Source organism: Megalops cyprinoides, chromosome 13 (genome assembly GCF_013368585.1).
Source record: "Megalops cyprinoides isolate fMegCyp1 chromosome 13, fMegCyp1.pri, whole genome shotgun sequence".
In the NCBI taxonomy this organism is placed as follows: domain Eukaryota; kingdom Metazoa; phylum Chordata; class Actinopteri; order Elopiformes; family Megalopidae; genus Megalops; species Megalops cyprinoides.
The window spans coordinates 9,825,982-9,852,451 of record NC_050595.1 but is presented as its reverse complement, the minus strand read 5'-3'; the positions used below and the strand labels follow the sequence as shown (position 1 = coordinate 9,852,451).

The 26,470-nt window shown below is 46.0% G+C and overlaps 1 protein-coding gene across 1 annotated transcript in view; it reads right to left on the bottom strand.

Moving 5' to 3' along the window:
- Nucleotides 1-26,470, bottom strand: part of zfpm1 (zinc finger protein, FOG family member 1) — a 69,877-nt gene that overhangs the window by 42,755 nt on the left and 652 nt on the right. The gene's annotated exons all lie outside the window — the stretch shown is intronic.

Here is a 26,470-nt window from a genome sequence, read left to right as displayed (position 1 = left end):
CATCTCCAGCAATTGCCATCAGCCTTGATAAACGGAACTGGAATTTAGAAATTCTCATGCATTTATGTGTACTCTCTTCTCCCAATTTTTTTTGTAGTCTTACACCAGAACTCCAAAAAATGCATGTGCATTACAACTAACCTACAAAAGCCCCATGCTTTTAATTTAATGTGTGCTCGTGCCAGTGTACCAGTATCGGAGATATGGTGAGGCACTTTATTGCAAGAGGTGGTGGTTTTGCGGGTGTTAAACCCCATAAATGTTTAGTAGAACCGCCTCTGGTGTGGTGCTCTGAGAAAATAAAACTGAGAGTGAGTGTTTTGGTCTAAACAACCACCGTAGTTCAAGGCCAACCTTGCAAAGGCTGTCATTTTCAGAGAACAGTCCCGGGTGCCCTTTAAGCCACTCCTAACAATCAATATGCAAATTATTCACCACTCGCCACATCTGAAATCCAGGTGGAAAAAACTAGAGACCATCAAAAAACCACAGGCTAGCTGACCGCAACATGGACATGAAAGGTGGGCTTCACATATGAAACAGCCAAATTCAGGACTGCAGCAAAGAGGTCAAGATGGAGTTCAGAAAGATATTTCTCACATTTCTCCCCCTTTACTTCTCTCTCTCTCACCCCTCCTTCTCTCTCTCCCTCTCTCTTTCCTAGTCTCTCCCTCTATTCTTTTCGCTCCTCATCTATCTCTCTCTCTCTCTCTCTCTCTCTCTCTCTCTCTCTCTCTCTCTCTCTCTCTCTCTCTCTCTCTCTCTCTCTCTCTCTCTCTCTCTCCGTCTCTCTCTCCCTCTCCCTCTCTCTCTCTCTCTCCGTCTCTCTCTCTCCGTCTCCCTCTCCCTCTCCCTCTCTCTCTAAAAACGATGTGACTGGCTGTGTCACTCGGTGCGGATAGCTGCGAGCTGTTCTCGGTTATCGGCTGCTGCAGACTCTCTTTGCCGGTCTGATCTGTCTCCTCTTCATTAAGCAAATACGCCGACGTGGAAATGAAAACATAATAGCTATTTGATTTCCAGCGAGATATTTTGCATATTGGTTCGGCGCTGATAGTGGAATTTCATCAAGTCTTTTTTTTTCATGCTTTAAAAACTGAATTACGGAGCTGAGCTGCGGCTGGATTTTTTTACATTGCTGGGAAGAGGGGAAAAAAAATGCAGTTCCCCAGGAAGACTACTTAAACGATTAAATATCCCCCTTTTCCTTTTTCTCTTTTGATAAGGAGGGAGAAATGTAAAGAATTCACAGTGATTTAGGTTGACTATATTAATCAGAGATAGGCCGGAGAAAATTAACTCCTTAATGAGCAGGACTCAGATAATGGGCTGGGGGAGATGGTACTGTGGAGAAAAGAAGGAGAGAAAGAGCGAGAGAGGGTAAGAAAGAGAGAAGAACGTAGAGAAAAGCAGGAAGGCTTGGTGATTCAGGTGTCTGATTTTTTTTTTTTTCCCTCCTTGTGGGACTCCTACCTTGTGTCCCGAGATGGCAGGTGTGAGGGGAGGTTGTGATAGCGCCGTGGCAACCAGCCGTCCACCATCACCGTGGTGATTAATTGCCCCGTGCGAGGGTATTTCTCATGGCTCTTGGGAGCTAACCCAGCAAGCAAAGATCAACGCACCACTTCAGACTAATCCAAAGATACCCCCCCTCCATCACACAAAGGAAGGTCACTATGGCCAAAATAAATCTGCTTTGTTTTTTGGGTACCTTTGAACATGTAGTGTCTTTGTCTAAGAGTTCAACTACCCTACACCCTCTCACTCACCTACCTTCACACTCATTCCTCCTCAGAGACTCCCTCACTCTGCCCATTCCTCACTCTCCATCACCCTGTCACCCTCTCACTCTCCCGCTCCCTCACTCTAATTCCCTCACCCTGTCACTACAGCGCAGGGTCACTTCCTCACTCTCTCACCCTGTCACCCTCATCCTCTCACTACGTCATCCTGTCACTCTTTTCCTCTCACTTTTGAGACATAGTCCCTCCTTTTCATCTGTTTCCGTAACAGATGTATCAGAGTACAACGCTGTCTGACGGTAAACAAATTAATCTCCATTCATTTATTGTAGGTTCTGTCTCGGTGCAGTCTGCTCCAGGTCAGTGTGAAAAGTACAGTCCTAGACAACACTTTTCCCCCACTGTTGGAATGGTAAGGTGGAGCCAGGTGTTACCCTCAATCTGTTTTCTTTGAAGCTCTTCAGCTGTTCCCCATTCTCACTGTTCTTTGTTCTGTTTTTCTGCTGTTCCTCCCTTTCTTTCACTCCTCCTACTGGCACCACATCAAACACTGGCCTCGTGAAAGATGGTCACTCTCCTCAAGGCCGCAACTCAATCCCACACTGATTACACGGGGGGTTGCAGTCTTCCATGTGCGGCTGAGGGTCTGACTGTCTGTCTGTGTCTGCGTGTACGTGAGTATTTGTGGTTTGTGTATGTGTGCGTGTGTGTGTGTGCATGTGTGTGTGCACATGTGTGTATTTATGGTGCTTATGATTACACTGCTTGTGTCAGCAGACAGAAACACTGGTGTTGCCTCTCTGCACCAGCTATCTGACCTATTCTCCCCAGCCAGCAGGACATGAAGTCAGGCGCTGGAGAGGAACAATCATCCCTCTCTCTCTCCCCCCCCTGGTTACTTGGTTGGTGAGCAGAGAATGCGAAGAGTAACAGAGGGGGGGAAAACAGCGAAGTTGCCAGGCAGCCGAAGCGAGACCCTAGACTACGGAAGACAGGCATGCAATGCAGAGCCAAGCGATAAGCAGCCTGATACAAGATAGAAAACAGGAGCAGATTTCAACTTTCCCACCATTCCTACTGCTGCTGCATCCCTCGCTGTCTCTCCCTTACAACCAGCAAGGACATCGAGAGGAGCTCTGTGTGTGTGTGTGTGTCTCTCTCTCTCTCTCTCTCTCACACAGGCACACACACAAATACATCCTACATACAAACACATAAAACATACCTAAAATATATATGTATATATATACACACGTTATATATATATATATATATATATATATATATATACACACATATACACACATATACACACACACACACACACACACACGGTCAAACAGACATACACAATACACACACCACAGACATACACAAACACACCCAAAGATGAGGTTTTGGATCTTCAGGAGTGCGATTATGAATGGAAAAAACACTGTCTGATAAACATGGGCTCGGACATCCAAACTCATCCTGTTTTTTCGCCACAGTCGTTCTGCTGTTATCTGCTATCAGCGCCGAGGATAAAATTTGACCTCTTTGTTTTCAGGAAATCTCAAGATGATTTTGTGCCGCAGCCAAAAGTGTCCTACCCCGCTGCCACAATTAGTGGCCAAGGGTTCCTCGAACTCTGTGAAGGGGATTTTCTTTCTTACTTCACAGTAAAGCCAGACATAAAAAGCAGTATCATTGGCAGATCTCTCCCCCTTCATTGTCTTGAGTCATTATCACTATGTAAGGGAGGACTTCACAGACACTGTGGAATCTGTGAGAGCAAACACTCACTCTAGGGGAAAGATGTCCTTGACTACACAAAGGAACTTGTACACACACATTCGAATAGAGCTGGAACTTTTTCAGGCTGTCTACAGAAATCCCACTCCTACTTCAGGTCAGTGTTCTGTGTGTGTGTGTGTGTGTGTGTGTGTGTGTGTGTGTGTGTGTGTGTGTGTGTGTGTGAGAGAGAGAGAGAGAGAGAGAGAGAGAGAGAGAGAGAGAGGGAGAGAGAGAGAATGGCCTGCCCTACACTGTGTGTGATTCTCGTCCCTCTCTCATTTCTCTGCCTTCACCTTGACAATGAGCAAGTAGGAGGAGTGAAGGTACACCAAAGACAAGCTTTAAAGCAAAAAGTGTTGGAGCTCTATGACGAACCAGGAGCGCCTGCCCCTCCCACCCTCTTCCTCTGACTCCTCCTCCTTTGTCTCAGCCTCCATGGCCTTCACTTTGCCTTCTTATCCAGCACTGACCCTGTGGCCCTGAAAAGCCCCAACACTGCGGGCCTGCAGCCCCCCCGGCCCCCTGCCCCCTTTACCCTGCCCCAATCCCACCTCACTCACCTCCCCTCTCTCTAACAAACACATAACTCACCAACATACACAGACACACATAAACACGCACGCACATACATACACATACTGCACATACACTCTCTCACTCTCCCTCTCACACACACATAAAACAGTGGGATCCTTGGGTGCAGGGGCCATGTTTTGACTGCAGAGAGAGAACAGTGTGATATGGAAAGCAGCAGAGGTCAGACAGAGCTCCCGTCCCGGGGGCAAACCCTTTAGCTACTCAAGTCTATTTTTCATTCTTCTCTTCGTACGACGGAGACGAGCGTCACATCGTCCCTAAGGCCACAGGTGCAGAACAATGCCCGCCCCAGTAAACCTCACACACACCTTTCTCTGAGGAACAAATCAGAACCACATGGAACTGCTGCAAACCCCGCCCCCAAATCCCGCTGCCGGAAAAAAAAAAAACACTTCACACATCTGAGATTTGAATGACCCAGGTATTGTACACCACAACCTTATTACAATAGAAATTTAATTGTATTTTACACTGGGCGAGCAAAGTTTACCTACAGTGGCAATTTCTAATGAAAACATGTTTCTATCCCAATTTGGAGCAAGTTTCACCCCCAGATAAGTGTGGTGTTATCCTTTATCTACATCTCCTGTGTGTGAACGTTTATCTCTCCTGTGTTCATATGTACGTACTGTGTGTGTCTGTACACCCACCTGTATTACCTATTCCTAACGCGTCTAACGACCGGCCTGCTTTATGACTCCCGTAAACATTACGACTTAATGACGCATTCCTGTAATGCAAACACATTTGCGGCTACCGCTCCGAATCCGGCCTCCGGGATCCATGCGTCTCCCACCATGTCCTCTCTCTTTCTGGCCCGCGGTTACACCTGCCAGTAACACTCTCCCCTCCCCGTCTCTCACCGTTAAACAGAGCATCTGTTTTGTGTTATACCTACATAAACCTGCCCTCCGCACAGGCACAGGCATACAGCGGAGACATAGTGTGCTGATGATGAAAGTTTGTCTGTTAGGAAATACAGCTTTGCCTTTGGGTTAGTCGGTGCCCTTATCTAGGGTGACATAGACAGCACACCATTTTTGTTACGTTTTACCGCCTTATGCAACTCGACGGTTGCAGAGTTCGACGCTAAACGTCTGAGGGTAGCGAGAGCAGCAGCGTACGGCGTGTCTTCACGGTGCGTTCTTCGGTTACCGCCCGCAGGATCGCAAAAGGGAGACCAGGGACACAAAGGTCACGTCCGCGCGTATAAATCCGAGGTCATCTTCTGATTCTGAGGTTAACACCCGAGTGCTGTCTTCCCACCTCATCCTGTTCGCGAGCTTTTGTAATGGCTGTTTCACTGGAAGGCAGTCCCCGTGACCGATGCTTTGTCTTCCTGTGGAAGTCAACAAAAGGAAGTACAGCAGAACCACTGCCTAATGCAACTGTAAAATAACCCTACCACAAGCTGTCGTGTTTGGACGCCATTACTTTCCTTATATTTCTGATTATATGACAAGCTCGTGGCAAAAAAAGAAGACTCACTCAAGGAGCCATGTGCACACAAGTAATGGGGAACACTTTCTGGCCAGCAGACAGAAAGCAGAGTCCAAATGGAAAAAACTACTTTCCCAATCAAACTGTGTTCCGCATTTGGATTCATGCGGAAATACGTTTTGACATTCTCAGATCTGCTTGATTTAAAGGCGGGAGAGTGCTTGGAATGTTATTTCAATTCTAGGTACACATGTGGAGGCAGCGTAGGCGGCCAACTGTTGTCACCTCTCCCCAAACCTGGATGTAAGGTGTGTTTCTTCCTTTAAAGATTCACAAAAGAAACACACAGACAACACACACAAACGTACGCGCACATGCAAATCCTCCTGTGAAAGTGTTCTGGAATCTTCTGTTACCCCCCCTTTACTCCCACCAGCACCACCCCCTCCCAACCGGAGCGTGAGAGAGGGGTGAGGAGTGGATAACGGTTTAAACCTTATCTATCGCTCGTGTCACATGGCCTAAAATAAAGAATAAAAAGATGCTCGGCAGCACTGGCGAGATAGCTGTGAGGAGCATGGTGGAAGGGGGGTGGGGGGGGGGGGGGGGGGACGTGGGAGAGAGACGGTGAGGGGTCGCTTGTTAAATATAACCCACTGTATGGCTGGCATGCGCGAAAGAAAGGGGGTGTTTATGAGAGGCAGGGCATCGCTGCAGATAACATCCATCTCCGGAGAGACGCACAAGCGCGGCCCAGGAAAAAAAAAAAAAACTGCTCACATCTCTGCATCTCGCCGCTGCCAAAGCAGGCATCAGACCCCCCCCCCCACCACCCCCCCACCACTCCCCCCCCTCTTAGGACCCACCCCCACCATGGGATTTCTGATGGGAAAAATGTGCTCTTTTCAGATGGGGGAAGAGATTGGGAAGCAGAACCAAATGTCAATGATGATAAATGGAAGAGCGCAGAGAAACGCAAACACTAACTTCTGATTTTCCCGACAGCCGGCACTCCGCTCATACGCTCGCATGCCCACTCACAACCTCCAGGTCTCTCATTACTGTAAAGTGCCATTCTCTACATTAATAAAGGTATTTTTATTAGTAAAGCACAGATCAGTTATTCCTATTAAGTGCCACACGGCACTAATGAAGGTAGGTTTTTCAAATTTTTATGCTTTTATAGTATTTTGGATTTGGCAAGCACATTAGGCTTATTTCACCTCAACAACTTCACAGTTGATCAAGCAATTGTTCAAAGGCACTGGTGCAAAGTAATTTTCTACAATCCTCTGATACACTCACACACAGCTATCAACTATTTTTTCACACTACAACTCCCACAGTGCACCACAGTGGAAAGGGCACCAACTGGAGGATAGGAGCTACTCCACTGACGTCATCTGAGCAACTCACACAGAACCTGAGAGCAGTGAGACAAGACCCTGCCAACATACCAACCCCAACCCTGGCAGAACAAAGCCAATTTAATCTGCTGCAATGGCCTTCGAGCCAATGAATAAAGGTAGTTTTATTAGTAAACTGTGAGTTTATTAATAAACCATGCTGCATAAATAAAGGAAGGTCTGTTATCATGGTAAAGTGACATATTGCACTAAAATAGGCAGCTCTCGCATTAAGATACAGTGGCACACTGCAAATTGCCACACTGCACTAATAAAAGGCAGGTTCATTATTATGGTAAAGTGCCACATTGTACTAATAAAGGCAGGTCTGGGCCTGTTTGGGTCCTCAGTGCAGTGCCAGAGACAGGCGTTTTCTGTGTGGCTGACTGCAGATAATTTTAATATCAGGCCAGTGTGGATTGCTGATAGTGTTTAAGGCAGGGCCCATTGGACGGAGTGCTGGTAGTACCTATCTGTAATTAGTAACCACGCTCTATCACTGATAAGATAAACTCACCCTGACCTTTCCATTGGGTCTCCATGGCAACGGGGCCTTCTCCCCCTGATATTATTTTAGTGATTAAACAGCAAATAGCAGGGAGATGTGAGGAGCTGATAAAGATGATTAATAATGCTGTTTGGATGAGGGGAGGGGAGGGGGGGTGGGGGGGGGTGTGGGGGAGAGTGGGAGGGGCTAGCAGTGTCATGGAGTGGTGTGAATAGGCTTGGCTTGGCTTTGCTGTGAATAATGGAAATTTAAGATGAGCTGAAAGGGAAAAGAACAAGCAGGAAGATGGGAGCGATAGACGTCTTTTTTTTTACTGAGAGGCACTCAAAGAAAGAAGTATATTAATGCCCCCCTCCCAACCCTTTAGACCACCCCCCCCCTCCATATTCAATTCAAAGGCTGCTGCCATTCCCATGAATAAACATACATATCCAGTACTTTGTTTGATGTGATTTAAACTGTATAGGTTTTAGGCCCTTCAGATAAACAGCCTCTTCTGGAAAAATACACAGAGTGCTAAAAAAAGCTCAGGGTTTTTTTTTTGTTTCATTTTCAGCAGTGGTGTGCTTTTCCCTCGTCAATTGGGAGACTTTCGTCTAATAGCATTTTACCAGCTGAGTTGGAGAAAACTCTGTCAGTTGTCATAACAGAGAAATGTGACTTTGGAGGTGGAACAGATGTGCCAGGGGTCTACGCTTCTGGTCCTGGTCCAAAGGCCTTCTGTGAGAGGGAACTGTACACTTTGCTATTTCCTCAGGGGGGGGGGGAGTGCAACACAGAAACCTGTCCTCTGGAAACATGACAGCCCACAGCAGAGCCATGACTAATCCCCTCTTGAGCCCCTAAATACCACACTGCCCTCGCCCCCCCCCCCCCCCCCATCCACGCAGTCCCAGACACCAAGCCACTTCTGGTTCCAACAACAGAAGCAAGGGGGCTATTTTGGTTGGCATGGTTACATTACTATTTATGATTTGGGTATGAATTATGTTATCTTTTTGCAAATAAATCATGTCATTTTCATAAATCTCGTCATAGTAGCTTTCAATTCCACATTGGCTACATAAATCTAGTATCACCACCCCCCCCCCAACCCTCTACCTCAATACAACTGTGCAATTCCACTGCGCACCTTAAGTAGTTTTTAAAAGGCCATATTGTTGCACAAGTTTTTCTTCATATTTCTTTATATTTACAATGTGTCTTATTTTTAAATATGTATTTTATTGTATATTATTTCTATACCCAATGTTGTGTGCCTTATTTGTCTATACCCAATGTCGTGTGCCTTATTTGTATTATGTTTATATAAATGTTCCACAGTGTGCTGTTGTTGCAGACCACCCACAATTTCGTTGTACCCCCACCATGCAATGACAATAAAGTCTATTTCGATTCTGATTCTGATCCTAGACAGTTTCAAGGAGCAAGAAGGAGCACGGTAAATAAAGACAAATGAACAAAAGAACTCCAGTCAAAACAAAACTGTCCCCAGTCTGATCTAATATTGTCTTGTCTCTATGTAAATATATACACTATATGTAGCATAGGTTTTTCTTTTTTTGCAAAGAATCAGAATATGCTAAAATAAATAACTTTGCAGACTACAGAAACCTGTGTGTTTGTCTCCTTGTATATGCAAAGATAACAGCCACATGCTAGGGGTGGGTTGGTAACAGGTGCTTGAATATCATCTGTCCAGTTATTACCTAAAGCACCAGACCAAAGTAGTTGCACCGGATCTGATGTGTTCCTTCCTGCCCTGGGACACAGCTTCCACTGTCCTGTCCCCCCTCCCCGCCGAGGGCTGGTGACCCCCTGTGACGTGCATCACGCAGGGCTGCCCCGCCCCAGGTCCTCCCGCGTCCGCATTTGCATGGAGAGGAAGCAGCAGGAGGAACATGCAAAGTGTGCTTGTCCGCCGAAAGGTCACCGCGAGTTTGAAAAGCGTGAGAGCAAACACGACCCGGTGGCGACCGCGAGCGCGAAGTGAGATCGGCGGCGTCGATACCGGGAGGGATGCCCCGCCCCACCCCCCCTACGAAGCCGGGGCGGGGGGGCGGATCTCTGCCCATCTCCGCACTGCTGTTACACCGCACTGCAGCGTTCACAGTGTTTGACCAGAGAGAATCACTCCTTACACACAGAATCCGTGGAGGCAAAGGGCTCCAAGATAAAGGGCAAGTCGGTGCCCTGCTCAAGTGGGAATGCATCCATCCTCCCTGATCAAAGTATTACCTGGTTTTACAGCTGTGTGTACGCATGCATGTTCCTGAGTGTGCATTTGCACCTGTGTGTTGCATGCACACAGTTTTATATATGTGCATCTGTGAATGTGCATGTGGCAGTGAGAGTTGAGAGCGCACACAGACAGACTTTTGGGGGGGTTTCTGTGACCAAGATGGGATCCAGTGATCAATGAGGTCATTGCTGGATGTCACTGCAATCAAATGTAAACAGACATTGTACACACACACACACACACACACACACACACACACAAATGCAAACATGCACCTGTGCACACACACGGAAATACACTCATACACACACACACACAAACATGCATGCACGAACATACACAGACACATGCACACACTCGCAGGCATACACACACACACACACACGCACATGCACATGCACATGCAGACATGCACCCACACACACATACACGCATGCATGCACACGCGCGCCTTGGATTAGCACAAACACACAGGGTGTGCACTATTGCTTGGGTAAGCAAATCAACCCCAGCAATGGCTGTGGAGGCTGAGCAGAGACAGAAAAAGAGAGGATAATCTTTTATCTCCCTCCCTCCCAAATGATCTTTAAAAGTCCGTATCACTTCTCTGACAGTTGATGTTCCACTTTCTATTCATTATTTATTTATCTATTTTTGCTTTGTGTGAATTCAGCTAAAATACTTCTAAAGTGCTTAATGGAGCTATCGAGAGCCCAGATCTGCTGCCACATGCTGCCTGGCGCTTTCATTTAGATATCTGCGGCTGGCCCCCAGAACTTCAGTATTATCAAATGTCTGACGAGGCTGACACGGCCAATTATTGACAAATGACTCTTTTAGAGCTCGGAAATCTCTCGATGAGCCGTATGGAGAGCGGAGGCCACATCAGGGATGGAGTCTGAGCAAACACTCCACACTGCACCTCCGCGTATCGGCGTTCCTTTATCTGATCACTCGCCATTAGATCAAAACAGCCAAGATGGTCAAAACAGCCCAAATAGTCATAATAATCGCAACAGTCATAATAGTCAAAATAATCCAATGTCATTTTCACGTCTTCACCAGCTAATGGTTTTTTTTTTTTTTTTTTTTAAAGTGCCACTTGTTATAGAGAAACAACCAAAAAAAGTGAAAGATTCCTACACAGAGAGACGGGAATTAAATAACTGCCCCTGCAATGGAAATAACAGAGAGCAATTCCATCAATATAAATAATTAGAGTAATTACAAAGAAGAGTTTCCTTATCAAACCTATTTCACTCCGTATCTCTGCGCATTTCTACGGGCAACAAACACTGACACGCATCCGGAAGAAAACATCCGTCAAGGAAATAATGTTTGACTTGATCATCTGTATTTGCCCCATGCCATTTGCGAGAGCGGCCTCCTTATCGAGGGCTCTGCCGTCAGCGGCGTGTTGATGGTGCGTCCGTTAATGCGGCGGCTGTGGACGGGAGAGATACAGCGGGGGGGGACAAAAATACCCTTTCCTGAGAGATGGAGGGACAGAGGGAGACAGGAAACCGAGCAAGCGATACCACACGCGCGCACATATGTGTACGCACACACACATACACTTGAAGATGGTTTCCAACGACAGGGCATTGTTTGACATGGAGTTCTAACTGCTGCCCATGTCAACGGCATTGATTCTGACACAGAAAGTGTGAGTGAGTGTCAGACACAAAAAGAGAATGACAGGAAAAACACAATGAAAAGAAAAGAACAAGCAAAGATTTCTAAGGCATCAAAAGAAGTTTTCATTAAATAAATATTGGTATTAGGGCTTGGTCTGAAATGTTATGCAGCCTATTGTTGGATATAAAGGCATGGGATCTGACTGTTGAGTTAGTCAGGTAGTGTCAGGAGCATGCCCCGATTATCTGACGCTGTTTGCCTCCTGGTGCACTGTGGGACTTGTAGTGTGAAAAACGGTCATGGCAGACTGCATGTGTACCAGCGGATTGCATGTGCCTCGCCCCCTGCTCTTCAGCGGGTTCAGTGTTTGCGGTGGTGAGAAGCTTAAATGGCAATTTGCTGACAACTAAAAGAGGGGGAAAGGGGGAAACACGCAAACCCATGAATAAGAAAAAAGAAAACCTGTGATCCACTCAAACAGGATTAAACTGAATTTCTGCATGCAAAATCCTATAAAATATACTGTAAGTGTAGAGGAACACAGTACACACTGAATGGTAGATGAGCAGTGCCTATCCACATGCAAAGAAGAGCTGTACACTTTTTTAAATATCTTAGATTAATTTCAGGCACTCCATAGTACGAGGCCCTGCAAACTCAGAATCACAGCCCAGAAGTGTCCGCCCAGGCAGCTGAGTGTATAACACCATCACTTGCACACACTAACACGTGCTACAGGTCAGCGCTGCTTCACAAATGGAAATTAGAATCAACCAATTTTCACAAAAAAAAAAAAAAAAATTCTGATTCAAAACGGCTTGAAGAGTAAAACTAAATCCTCATAAACCTGACACTTTTGGGCCCTACGCACAGAATACACATTGGCCAAGTATCTACATGTGATGAGTTGAGTGCAGGAAAAAAAGAAAAACAAAAAAAAAAAAAATTGCCCGGCTATAGGAGATTGTATATCATCACAGTGAGGCATGAGAAGGGAATACACTTCCTTGTTTGCTGTAATAAATAATCCAACGCAACATGGCATTCTGTAAAAGGATAACCAATTCTTGCCCCCATTTTGCAAACATGACTGACAGGAAGGATGTCAGCCATGCTAGGGCAGGGGGCCAGTACAGCCACCTGGCTCGGTCTGACAGACATACAGTGCACAGGAGTGGGGGTATGACGGATTAGTTCAGTGTACTTACTGTTACAGTACACCTTGTTGACATTATTTATTGTATTTATTGCATTACATAATATTATTTATTCTATTACTCACTTATTACTTATTTTTCTTTGTTTATTTCATGTGACTATGCATATGTATACCCACATAGGTACAGAGCAACGCACACTGGCTACATGCAACCACAGTTGACAGTTAATAACAGTTACTGCGGTTACTAACAGTTGACATTTTTTGTCTAATAAAGCACCTTTGAATTTGAATTTCGCTTGGGGAGACGGGTGGAAAGACGAGAGGGCAGAGTGCCCAGGGGAGCGAGGGTGTCTGGTGAAAACCGCCCCGGTGTCTGGCGGTGGCGTCGGGTTTGAGGCGGCCCGGGCCCACATCCCACCCCCCCCGGATCTCATGTCCAAAAAGGGCGCAGCTCCTTAACATTCATCATCGCTGAACTCTGAAACTTTATCAGCGGCGGAGCGCGGCGCCACCGCCGGCCCGGGCATTCTCAGCTCACAGATAGGCCAGATAACACACTGATAGATTACAGCAGATTGTTTTACTTCAGGGGACACTGCTGCTAATACTAATACTCAGACAAGACTGCCGCTGATAGAGAGAGAGGGGGAGAGAGGGAGAGAGAGAGAGAAAGGAAGAGAGGAGGGGGGGAGAGAGAGTGGAGGGGAGCTGGATTGACTCTGAAAGGTTAAAAGCCAGATTGTGTTTTCAGACCATTTGCCTCCTGCCTCATCTGAAAGTGAAGGGTTTTTTTTCTCGTGGTGGCTTTGATTCTTCTAGAGACATCATTTACACAGAGACAATCGCGGGTGGACGCATCCCAAACATTTGCCACAGGGGCGGCGCCATCTCTCTTCCCGTCATCACATTGAAATCAGCTCCCGGCGTATAAACGCATCAAGGCCCCGGGAGCACAAAGAGTGGGCGAAAGACGAGCCGGCGGAGGTGGGGGGGGCGGGGCGGGGGCGTCAGGTGACCCGCAGCTGGAAACAGGGTCAAGTGTGAAACACAAGTCCTGAACTCAGCACAAAGGGCTGCAGTCTAGGGTAACGATCTGCATCGCATCGGAGAGAAAGAGAGAGAGCGAGAAAGAAAGGAAAAACAGAAAGGGGGGGGGGGTTGGGGGGGGGCAGAGAGAGTGAAACAGCAACTGCAGGTCCTCCTGTTCCAAGAAAACCTGGGGACCTGACAGCATCTCCAGTGATGTGCTGAAACACAGAGCCGCTAACTGGAGAGGGTGCTGCTAAAATATTCAATCTGGTGCTGAGTGCAAGCTACTTCCCTGACATCTAGAATCAAGGGCAAACAACACGCATCTTTAACAGTGGAAACAAATCTGACCTCAGAAGCTCGTGAGGCACCTTGCGTGCGGTAATCTGGGGAGGATTCTTTGTCGTCTAATTAACCTTAGAGTTCTACACTTCCTCAAGAAGCACAATGTCTTGGTTGTCACAAATTCAGATTGCCTTTTTTTCCTTTAAACATAAAACAATTCATACACTCTAATGGAGAAAAAAAAACATAGAAATAACTATTTTTGTTTTATGTCAATAGGTTTACTTTAGGGACATATTTTAAAGGAATATTCTTAAAATTGCTCAATATTAATTAAGTATACCACAGTGGTTGATAAGCGGATATTAAATGCTCATTAACTTTTTTTATGTAAAATAAGTTAGCAATCTTTGTTAATGTACTGTGTATATTCTGGTTTGTTCTTTTGTATTAATGTAAGTTTTCAACATTGATATTTACAGTTATATACAATTTAGTTGCTTAGTTACAAAGGTGGCCTAGCAGCAACTAAAATGGACATTGTATTACATGTTTACTACCTGCTTACTAACTGTTTATTAACTGCTTCACAAACAACTTGCACTTAACAAGAAGTAGCATGTTTATTAAATGTGTTCCATCAGTCTCCAATAAAACTGACCACATTTTAAATGATTCAAAATGTCTTTTTGTTAAGTTCGAAAAGCTGCCTGTTCATCAAACATGTCCACAGTGGTGTATGTTGCAACATGTATGATATATATGAAAAGCCAAAAATTCATTATATACATGAATCAAATGAAAACTTAAAATTCTGTGGTAAGGAGAAAGACAGAGCTGAAGTAGCTTAAAAAGGACTGACTCGAGCATGTTTCTATCCTCAATCTCTGTGATACAGAAGACAGAAAGAGACAAATTTCTGCTGTCAACCAGGGCAATGAATATTGTAAATATTAGGTGAACAAAAATGTATTTAAAAAAGATGCAGATGAAGGAAAATATACAAATTCACACAATTTAAAGACAGCATATGACATGTTTCCAATACAAAAAAGGCTCAGCACTGAGCCTCAACTTGGCAGAGAATTCAATGAAAGGGAGGTACAAGAGAGGAATACACAAATCCCATGATCCACACATGGCTGAAAAAAAAATTAATCGCCCTGTCAGCCAGCTGCACTATATTTACAGTAATGAAATGTGAATTTTTCCAAAAAAAAAAATCTCCTCCACGGATGAAGGAAAGGAATAGGCCAGTACTTATTAGACCCCAGTTTAAGGGAGACACCAGACCAGAGACCACATGGGACATCGAAGACTAGGAGACCCCAGACCAGTGACTGCAGATCGTAATACTATAGCCACGTTATAAATACAGCCATGATTAGCAATAGATGCGAGGAAGGGTCAATAAGATGGAACCATGCTCTTTGTTGTGGGGGGGTGGAGAGCTCCTCAGCTCCTGAGCATCGACTCCATGTCCTAGCAACACAACAATCACCGCGCTGCTGTCGTCTACGGCAACGGCAGCCTGTCCACCTCGTTTCTGGTTCTTTATTTGTGTCAGACTGAGGTCATGCTTATCTGAACCAGCCAGAGAGCTGTGCTGAAAACCAGTGTGGATCTTTTTTTTTTTTTTTTTTTTGAGGGGGCGCCGGGTGAGGGGGGGGGGGGGGGGGTGATATCTGCAGAGAGAGTGAGGGGGAAGAGAAAGGGTTAAACAAGGTTCACCGATTCTCCGAAACAGAGGAGGGGAAACACTGCGTGAAGTGAGCTGACACACACCTCGTACGTACTCAAATAAAAACAATCGCCACAGAAAAAAAAATATCCTCATACTCTTTTTAATTTCGTGTCAACATTTTATCGGCAGCCCATGAATAATTGGAGCGGTAATTTCTTTCTTTCGTTCTTTTTGTTCCTGGCATTTTGGTGGAGTGAGATAAGAGTAAAAACAACGGAAGGGCCAGGAGAGAGAAAAAGAGAGATAGATAACATTGATATCAACTCCTACACAACACAGTCACTCGCTTATCTTAGCTTTTTATCAAAGTTTCGTTTTTTTTTTTTTTCTTCCACTCCCAGTTCTTTGCAGCCCAACTGAAAGGGACCACTGCCCTTAAAATGAAGTCCTGCCTTTTGGTATCAAATTAACCTTATGCACGGCTTTTAGCAGCCTGTTAATGTGAATAATTCAGTGCACTGACAGCTTTGTGAGGGGTTACAGGACAATTTAGGAAAAACGCCATATCTAAACCCGAGGATGGGAACAAGGCAGGGGGAAAATGTATGCTGCAAAGTAAAAAGAAAATGATTCCACGCAAGCTAATTATTTTCCTCTCCCTCATACAGACGCATGCATACACGAACCCCTCTAATCTATCAAGGTCAGTTTCTGTGCCTTAGATAAACGACACGTTGTTCTCGAAGGCTGCATTCCCAAGAACACTCCCTGAGGTGAAGTCAGCCTGATGGCTAGCACTCCAACTGATGGAAGAACTTCAGAGACAGTTTTTCCTTTCCTGCTTTTCTTTATGCAGGAGACTGTAAACGCATTTGCAACTGTTCTATCTAATAGGTTCCAAAGAAGGTTCCGACTGTTCTACCTGACAGAGATTCTGCAGGGCAAGCTACAACAACTGGCCCGACGGACTCTGAGGTGACAGAGGCAGAAATTACACGGGTCATTCCTGTTCTGCAGGTACTAAAGAACATTCCTACGGTTGTACTCAACAGAAATGCTAAAGATAAAACAGTGGGAATTATCTCATGGAGAGGGTTCTGGAGATAGTTCTAACCACTCCTCCTGGGGTAGCACTGGGGAAGGGTTCTTTTCCGTCACATTGGCATACACTCCCATTCCTGTGTGATTATAGTACCTATACACTTGTACTGTCTGGACAGGCCCCACAAATACACACCCTTCCACACAAAGAGAGGACACCAGACGGGGTGGTAGAGAGGATCCTAGAGGGCAGTGAAGGCTGGAGAGGTCGGGGGCTCTCGAACTGAACAATGCATTTGCAGCTGGCAGATCTGCAAGCCTGATTATCAGAACAGAGGCATCAGTAATACAACCTGCCCCGGAAATGCTCGTCACTCTGAATGGCGCTCATCAGCACACAGATAGGGCTACCCACGGGCCACACAACTTCCTGTGGTCACCGTGGTAATGGAGGGGTGTCTTCATTTCCCCTTCCCTAATCTTGAGGTACAGCCCTGTATTGTTACTGTAATCTAATAAGGAAGCCATTTTATATAGAATTTCTTTGTTACACAGTTATGGATACAGATAATAAGTACAAGACCGAACGTAAATGTACAACATTAATCTTCAGTGATCTATGCTTTCCTAAGCAATATCTGTATCTGCTCAAACTATGTATATGTAAGTGAGCCTGTTTTGTGTGTGTGTGTGTGTGTGTGTGTGTGTAAATGCATGCGTGTGTGTTTGTGCTTGAGAGAGAGGGATAGAAATCGTATGTGTGTTAGTGAGCATTAGGGAATGTGTAGTTCAGTGTTTGTGTGTGTGTGAGAGGAAGAGGGAGACTGCGAACTGTGCACACACACAAGCCCTCTGTGAGATTCTCTTTTAGACAGCGCTCACCTGGATTCACTATCCAACAATCAAACTCCACATTCTCCAGCACCGCTGCTCATTACAAACTATTTCAAACTATTCCCCCTCGTTTCTCTCTCCCGGTCTCACTCTCTCCCACTCAAATAAATCAACAAGAGAAGAGAAATTACCACAGCACAGGTTTTTCTCTCCTCTGTCCCTCCCCTCCTTTTTAGACAGAGAGAGAGAGGGAGAGAGAGAGAGAAAAAAAACATAATTTATCTGTGTATTATCAAGAAAGGCAGACACTTTAATCAGTCAGCTATGAAGTCAGTATTTCCATTCTTATCTGTCGGAGGAGTGGAAATGGAGAGCTGATAGAGCTGGAAGCCCGTCGGTGGGCAGGAATGATAATGGGGAAAGAGGGCTGGCTATTGGGCCCCGCGTCTGCGCTATCTCCACCCATTATCAACCCCCTTATCACTGCTCCCATCACCCGAGCTGTAATGGGGCCAGTTCAACTTTCCACATTATCATACCGCTAAGACCTGGCTCACAGAGGGCAGAGGTCTGACTGGAGACAGAGGGAGCGAGAGAGAGAGGGAGAGAGAGGAGTGTGGGGGGGGTTGGGGGGCACAAGCTGGGGAAAGGGGGGGGAAGAGATAGAGAACAAGAGAAAGGGATGAGGGGCAAAAGAGGGCTCTGCAGAGAGGGGGAGAGGAGGAGTGACAGAGAGGAAGTAATAAATGGGACAGAGGGAGAGAGGGAATGGAAGGGAGAGAAAGAAGATGAAGTGATGAAGAGAGGAGAGAGAGGAGGAAGGGGGGGGTGCCAGCCATCATTGGGGTATTGTTAACGCACAAAGAGCTCACAGACAGAGAGGGAGAGAGGAAGAAAGTGCAGAAGCGCACAGAGGTAAGGGATTAAAGGAGGGCCAGCCAGGAGAGAGAAAAAAGCCAGATTACTGGAAAATGAATATAAAGATTCCATGGGCAGTCTTTTGAAATGTCAGATTCTGAAAAAAGACAGCAGGAGGGACGAGGGGTGGGGGTTGGGGGTGGGTGAAGAACTTCTCTGGAGAGATGAGACCAACATGAGCAGCTCCACTGCTCCGACACAGCACAAACCCAGTTCCAGTCAGGACAATTTAACCACACTGCAAAAACCTGTTTAATACTGTGTAACCATATCACCACACAGCACAAGGTGGAGAAAAACTAGGTAAGGCTACAACAAAGATATAGGAGTATTGTTTGCATTTAGATCAAGACCCGAGATACAAATACAGAACTTACCCTTACACTGATAATGGTCCTCAACTTGTTTTTATGATTAATCAGCTTGCCAGGTTTAGCAAGAATCACCTATCATGGTACTGGTGAAGACTGGGTCACATTTATGATTCTTATTTAAACTGGCGTGCTTGCTTAATCACGTCAGACAATCATTAGGTTAAGGAGCATTTTTATCATGAAGGTGTGCTCTCTGCTCGCCCCATTTCCAGCTCACCACCTGGCACTGGTCGTGACTCAAAGTGAGAGCAGCCATGCTTGCTTCTGTGTGTTGACTGCAGCTGCGCAGTTCAGCGCGGGACCACTCTGCAAACTGCGCAGACGACAGCGGCCAGCAGAAAGATGGCGATCCCCGTTCCCAACTTCTGCCGCACGTGGACAGTCAAGGGAGAGCTTCCCTGCTCCTAGGCACCATTGCACACCATACGCATGCTTATGTTACATACTACAACATATAGTATTATATGAAATTATATAAATTTATATAATACGTTATTATATTATGGGGTGGCAGTGTAGCACAGTGATAAGGAGCAGAACTTGTAACCCAAAGGTTGCCGGTTCAATTCCCCGCTGGGGTGCTGCTGTTGTACCCTTGGGCAAGGTACTTAACCCAGAAAATTGTAACCTATGTAAGTCACTCTGGATAAAAGCATCTGCTAAATGCCAATAATATAATGTAATATTATATTACAGTCATACATACACAATGACACATATCAACAGTGATTGAAAAACTGAGAAAGAGACATCCAGTCCTTGACTTTTTAAACAACCAGTCAGATTGTTTTTCATAAAGACCGTCTCTTTAAAGTTAATTACCGCTGGGTGCTAGCTGCTGCTCTCAGTCAGGTATCTGCCCTCGTCTGGGCGAGGACGATCAGACTGAGGGGGGTCGGGCCAGAGCAGGGTCGCAGAAGCAGCCGTTTGTCAGAGAGGGCCTGGGTGATAAACGAGCTGCGTGCAGAACGCAGGAGGCCCCCCTCAGAGGGAGGACAGGGGCTCCCACTGTCAAATCACTGCCTTTCCTCAGCCGCTGTCCCACACACACCCTGCACTCAGCAAAAAAAAAAAACACAAAAGCACAGTGACCTTTGACCCGGAAGGAAACCAGCACACCCATGCTCAGAACACCTGGGAGGTGACTGTCCTATGCCACTCCCTGACTCAATTCTGAAGGGTTTACCAAGCCTTCCCGGTCAGTCCCCCACCACCACACACACACGCACACATACACACACACACACAGTCTCTCTGACGGCAGGTTACTTATCAGCCAAAGAACACACACTTGCATAGTTTACACAAGCACAAAGCAAACCAGTCTGAGATCTCCAACAACATCATAACAGAGCCCTCAATGACTCACACTGAACAAGGGGACAGGGAGGGAGGGAGCGAGAGAGAGGGGGAAAAAGAAAGGAAGAGAACAAGAGAAAGGGAAAGAGTGGGGAGAGAGACTGAGAAACAGAAAGTGAGGGGGTTAAGAGGGAAGAGGGGCGATGAGAGAAAGGGAGAAGGAGCAAGAAAAGGAGAGTGAAAGTAAGAAAGAGGATGAGACAGAGACAGTGTCCCCAATAAGACAGAGGAACCAGATTGACCCACCTCCCCTCTTCTGCCTGTATGTCTCCAGCCCTCTCCCGCTCTAAGCAGTCACTTAATAAGAGCAGCAAATCTCAATAATCACATGCAAGAGTGGAGTAAACTGGGAATTAGAGACTAGGAGTTAGTGCAGAATGACATCCAATCAGAAAGCCCCCCCCCCCCCCGCAGACCCCTGCAAAGGCTGTGTCTCGATCGGGAAATAGAAAGTTTTAAAACTAAACACGCTTCCACACAGATTCCACCTAACGGCAGCAAGAGAGGTGGGGGGGAGCCTTTCCCCGACCTGTGCGTTCCTGCGTCTCGGCTCTGCTCTGCCTGCAGGTCGTAAAACCTTGTCAGCTCGGATGTTTGTCGAGGAACCGTTCCACCCCAGGAGAAAAGGCTGAAGTCGGCAGGAGTAGGCTAATGCTTCTCTTATCGCCAGCACTGGAGGCCTTGTCATAACATTAGTGTTACATACTGTCCCCGCACTGGCTGACTCCTACCCCGCCTGGCTTCAGAATGCTCGCCTCTCCTTCTCCCTGACCTCCGCTCCACTGCCCTCTCGTCTCTCCTTTCGCTCTACCTCTCCTCCATCTCCTCCACTCTTCCCCCATCTCCCTACCCTCTCCCCTCCTTAGACCTCCCTACATTGACCTTAGGCCAGATCCCTATGTATTCAGTTCAGACACTCCCGCTCATCTGTAACTGGATGCAATTCTGTAAGCTCTGTAATCTGAAAGACAGATGCACTCACCTGACCAGAACCATTCTGATATCAAATATTAAAAATAATAGTAGGATGGACAAAGACACTCAATGCTGAATCCATCTCTGAGCTTAAACTCGAGTACTCTATCAAAAAAAAAAAAAATAACCTGTACAAATGTGTAAGGTATAAAATTGCACAGCGAGCTTTGTAAGGCTGCTAATAAAAAAAAAATGCATTTCACGCTTGACTTTCTGAGCAAACAGCACACTCACTGAACAAGAAATATCTGGGTTTCCCATGCCTTTCCCCTTGGATTTGTAGTGGCATCAGAGCTGAATGCGGTCACAACAGCAGAGAGGACACAGTCATGTTGAGAAGTGACATAATGATAGGAGGGAGGACACAGTCACGACAGGAGAGCAAGCAATGTCACGACATGAAGGAAGACACTATCCCAACAGGAAAGAGGGATATGACTGACAAATAACCACTTTTTTTAAAAAAAAGTTTTCTTTAAAAAGAAAATAAACTCCTTTGATGATGCTTGATTAAATTTCTTTGCAATCATTTTATGTTTATCAAAGGCCCTCAGTATTATCGGGAATGTTGTACTCTATAACTATACTATGCCCACACTGTGAGGTGCACCATTTTCCCCTATCCTGCTGTTTGGTGGCTGAGAAAACCTGTGGGCCTTTGCCTTCTCCAAAACGCCAATTGCAGGACCTACACACTCATCTCCAAACCAGTATCACCTTGTGCACCTCGACTCCTTGCAAAAACACATCTACCCTCCCTCACCCTCCCACGCTTCCTTATGCTTCGAGAAAAAATGCGAAAGTTGGAAAAGCACCCCGAATCCACAACAGATACATTCCGAAAACAGGAAGGAGTGGCAGTTACACATGACGAACGGAGGCCGCCTGAATCTATCTTTCACCATCTAATATCTCAGGACATAATCAGCACAACAGCTCTGCTTCTGGCACGGCATGTTTCTTTTATTTCCTTCACATGGGCGTGCACAAAGTTTTTGTCTTATTTTTCACGATAAAAACCACAATCTGTAGATAAACATCAAGGGGAAAAAAAGGCCCTGAATCTCATAATTATCTGACATGGAATCTACAGTAAGTAATATGTGCTATTAGTTTTAATTTAATTAATTGACTTACAATGGTTGTTAGGGAGAAAACACAGGCGAAAGAGAGACAAAAAATGCATTCACACCTATCATCTAATTATACAACAACATTAATCACATTAACAGTAGAACTAATTGCCAGAGTAGGCCTGCTGTTCCTCAGTACTACTTTGTTATTGCAGTGGAGTCTCGCTCCTGCCTGCTACACTCAGATAAGAACTCTTATCACATTTGGCGATCTCTATCTGTACCCAGATCGGCCCTGAGGGCTTATCTTAAGTTCACATCGAGCTAAAAGCAGAACAGAGAGGGAAAAACACACACAGGCAAAGCCACCAAGCAGCTGAGAGGTTTTTCCTGTTTTCTCATAAAATTTGGAAAATAAAAAAGGAAAATCCTGACTTCAGATTGCAAAGGCCTAACTGTCCAACTGCCAAAAACAAAAGTGAGACTGAGGGCTGGTGGAACAAAGCAGAAAATTTTGGTCAAAAGCGCCGGAGAGACTAAAGAACTTTTTTCTTATCTTTGAAGAATGTAAATCAAAAAGATGGCTGAAATGCTGATCTCAGAACTTCTACATGACAGGGGAGGGGAGGGGTGGGCAAGTGGTTACTGATAATTCAAACTCCACAATCTAGTTGATAATGCATCCGGATGTCACACATATGCAAAAAAAAAAAAAATCCACACAATACTCTCTGCCCTTTGACTTTGTTTGCCTGTTGTGTGACATCATGAAGTCGGGACAGTCCCCATCTCCTTGGGGCTGGCTTATCAGCTGTGACAATCTCATAGAGGGGGGCGCTTTGGAGCCCTGTGTTCTGCGCTCTATCCCCTGTCTGTTATCATGTCTGTCTGTCCTTCTTTCGGCTTTACTCAACAGGACACATGGACCAGCCAGTCCAAAACAACAACACAGAGATCGCAGAGATGAGATCGGAGGAGCTGGGCATAATTAGCATGCGCATTCCATGCCGATGGCCTCCGTCTGTCTCGCACGCCCTTATCAGCACAGCGATCTCCACCCTCCCTATCCTGTCTCCCATCTCAACCGCCGGAGTATAAACCCCAGAGCAGGAAGTTTGGGAGAAAAAAAAAAAATTGCATTACTATATCAGGGAGGGCCGTCTTATCTGCGGGAGAGATCTGGCCATCAGGAGAGCGAAGCGCGTCGGACATGCACAAACGCGGGCGCGCACAAACACACCTCCCGAATACGGGGTTCAAGCAAAACATGACACGGGCCGCCATCAACCGGCAATCACAAAAACCCTGCCACGTGAGGCGTGTCGCCGGCATCAGAGTAACTGCCGGTCACCGGACTCTCTCCTCAGCGGAAAAGACAGGGCGACGTAGTGACAGACAGTAAAGGTCAAGCCCAGCTCCAACCCGTTATTCCTTACAGAGGTATCTGTGAAGGCACAAAGGATCATGGGACCGGAGAGAGGCTGCCTATCAGGCGGGTCACGGGGCTGGGGAAATATCTGGGCTGCAGAGCCTGATAAAGAAGGCCAACCCCGAGCGCCCAGGAGAGAGATGCAGTCCAGCTCTGTACGCTCCAGCAGGGTGTCTGGGTTTCCTCCCGGTAGATTAGCCTGCTGCATGTCACAGTCAGTCACCAACCACCGACGGCGCATGGCATGCACTGACTGACAGGCAAAAAAATGCCCCACCCTTACCCAGCTTCTAACCAAAGTTGGCCGCTACGGTTTATTATGATAGTTGTGGGTGCCTTATCGTGTTTCCATACTATAATCCAATAATTTCCATACTATAATATAAAAGCGATTTTGAAGGCAGTTTGGCCCACAAGTGATGCATTCCTATCCAGAACGAACAGAAATAGGTTAGCAACGTGACAGAAGTAAAACTAGGCAATAGCCTGGCAGGGGGAGAAAGAGTCATGTGGTGGCAGCGAGGGGTCAGTGTTGAAGGGGGTGCTGATGACGACAATGGAATGCAGCTTCGCTTTTTCAAATCCACTGAAAATCACCCGCTGATCTGGAAGGCATGTAAAAAACTGAACAGTAAGATGAAAACAGGGACATCTGGATTGTAATACACAGATTGCGTTTGGTTGTGGACGAATGGGGGGGTGATTTCTGCTGCTGATTTCCAGACACATCTGACCCTCTCAGCTGTGGCAGAAGCTCCAGTCAGGGCTATCTCTTAGTTTAGGGCATGCGCTGCTCCCCATTGCCATGACATCATCACCTTGCCGTGCTCCCTGTAGGGATTGGACTAGTGTCCCATGCAGCTGCAGTTTCCTGCTTCCTGCTGGGGGTTTTGCCACTCTCAGCTTGTTCAAAGAGAAGCTGGATGTGGAACGCTACACTGGAAGTTGTGGAGCAGGGAAGAGAGGGAGACACTGCTTCCATTTACCCTGACATAATTTCCTGTTCCACGCGTCATGTCCAGGACGTACACTTATTTCTTATACATCGGACAGTGATGTGTGGTATATAAACATAAACGGCTCAGGACAGCAGTGTGCAGTAGTGAAATGGCCTCCAGAGAGTGGTGGGTGATAGTGGGCAGGCCTCAGGATACAGGTGGGCGGTGGGTAGGCCTCACGCCAGGTGTTTGGTAGCATCTGAGCCATAAATATTCCTGGTAACTCTGACAGCCAGTCCATGTGACAGCACATCTCCTCTCTCCCTCGACTTCAGATCAAAGGGCGTCTGCACCCGGCCAATGGAGTCCCAAATAGCCAAACAGCTATTGGGAGAGCAGCTTGAGAAATGTACAGAGACACTTTTAAACACTGCTGCTTCTCAACCATCAGATAAACACACTCAAATAAACCACACATAACCACCTGTAGCCTCAAGAAAAAAAAAAATTCTGCTTCTATGCAGAATGCCAGGTGTTGTTCATAAACAGAAAATATGAGGCTGCAGATACCCATTTGTAGACTTACGTATTCGTGGAGCAACATATAAGAAAAGCAACATTTTGCTGCTATAATAACTTTAGAACTTCCTCAAATATGACATCAGCCGTAATTCCCTATCTCTCCAGACAACCACTTTAAAGTATCGTTTCGGGCCAGCACCAGACTTGTGCCATAGGAGCGTCTTTCAGCCCTCAGAGGCGCTTAAACAAACCTCGATACCGCCTTTACACACAGCAGAGTATGCTAATGTTACCTTATCAGGAGATTTCTCTTTCCTCTCTAAGAGTCGCTTTCTCCCTTTGACTCGCATTAATATTTATTTTTGAACAGCCCTTTCAAATTCAACCTCCAAGATATTGCTACTGTCCTTATCGCGCCGTGGCATCGTTTCTGGAGGCAGAACTGAAACACTGCCTGGCACCAGAGCAAAACGACTTTTCAGCACTGCTGCTCATTTTAACTGAGAGAGAGACCAATTTTATTTTTAATTTTATCAACTGTGAGATCACAGACTTGAGATAAAACTTAGCACATTTTATAAACAGGAAGGACTTGTCAAACACAGAGACCCAGTCACCCAACTGTAAAAAGCTTCACAGAGTGCGAGAGAGTGGTGGCCGTGCTTTGGAGAGTTAAAGGAAGGCATAGATAAAATATCCAATTGTAATCCCAATCGGCGGGTGAGATCAGCTCGCGCGCTATCTGAAGTCCCGATCTCTGCAAACAGGACTGAAAAGCCGGGGAAAATGCAACGCCAGCCTCCAAGCAGCCACCGACAGAAAACAAATAAAAAGATCCAATTTTAATCCTTATCTAGACTGAGATCAGATCGCTGTTTATCTGAGCGCACATCGCCTTTTTCAGAGAACAGTGACGTTTTCAAACTAGAATTAAACAGGAAACCATGGCTACAGTTCATCTGCGTACGGACCACGCTTATTTTTAAAGGGAGAATAAAACAAAAAGGGTATACAGCGAGTCGGCACAGCACACAAATGACATGACCGAGGTGACGACCGAGCAAAAATCCCCGTTCAATTCCATGTAATTATAAGGACGTGTTTATCAGATTATTTTTTTCACTATCTGGTGGAATATATTCGAATATGCTATGGAAACAGCAGTAGGATACTTAAAATTATTTGTGTTCTGTCTTTCGCCCAATTCATAACAGTAACCACAACGGACAAAGCAGTTAATGCTTCGAAACTTATTGCAAAACAGCCAGCCTATCACTGTGACTATGAGAGTATGATGACTGTGCCTCTACGAAACTGACGCGTTTATCGCACCAACGCTACGGGCCATGTGTGCACGCATAGCTTGATATCGGTTGATTGCACTCACACCTCGCAACAAATTTACCTCCTCGCAAAATATGTATCATTTAAGATGTGAAACATCTTGATTACGCTCAAAGACACAATCGGGCGCATCACAAGCTCTAAACAGCTAGCT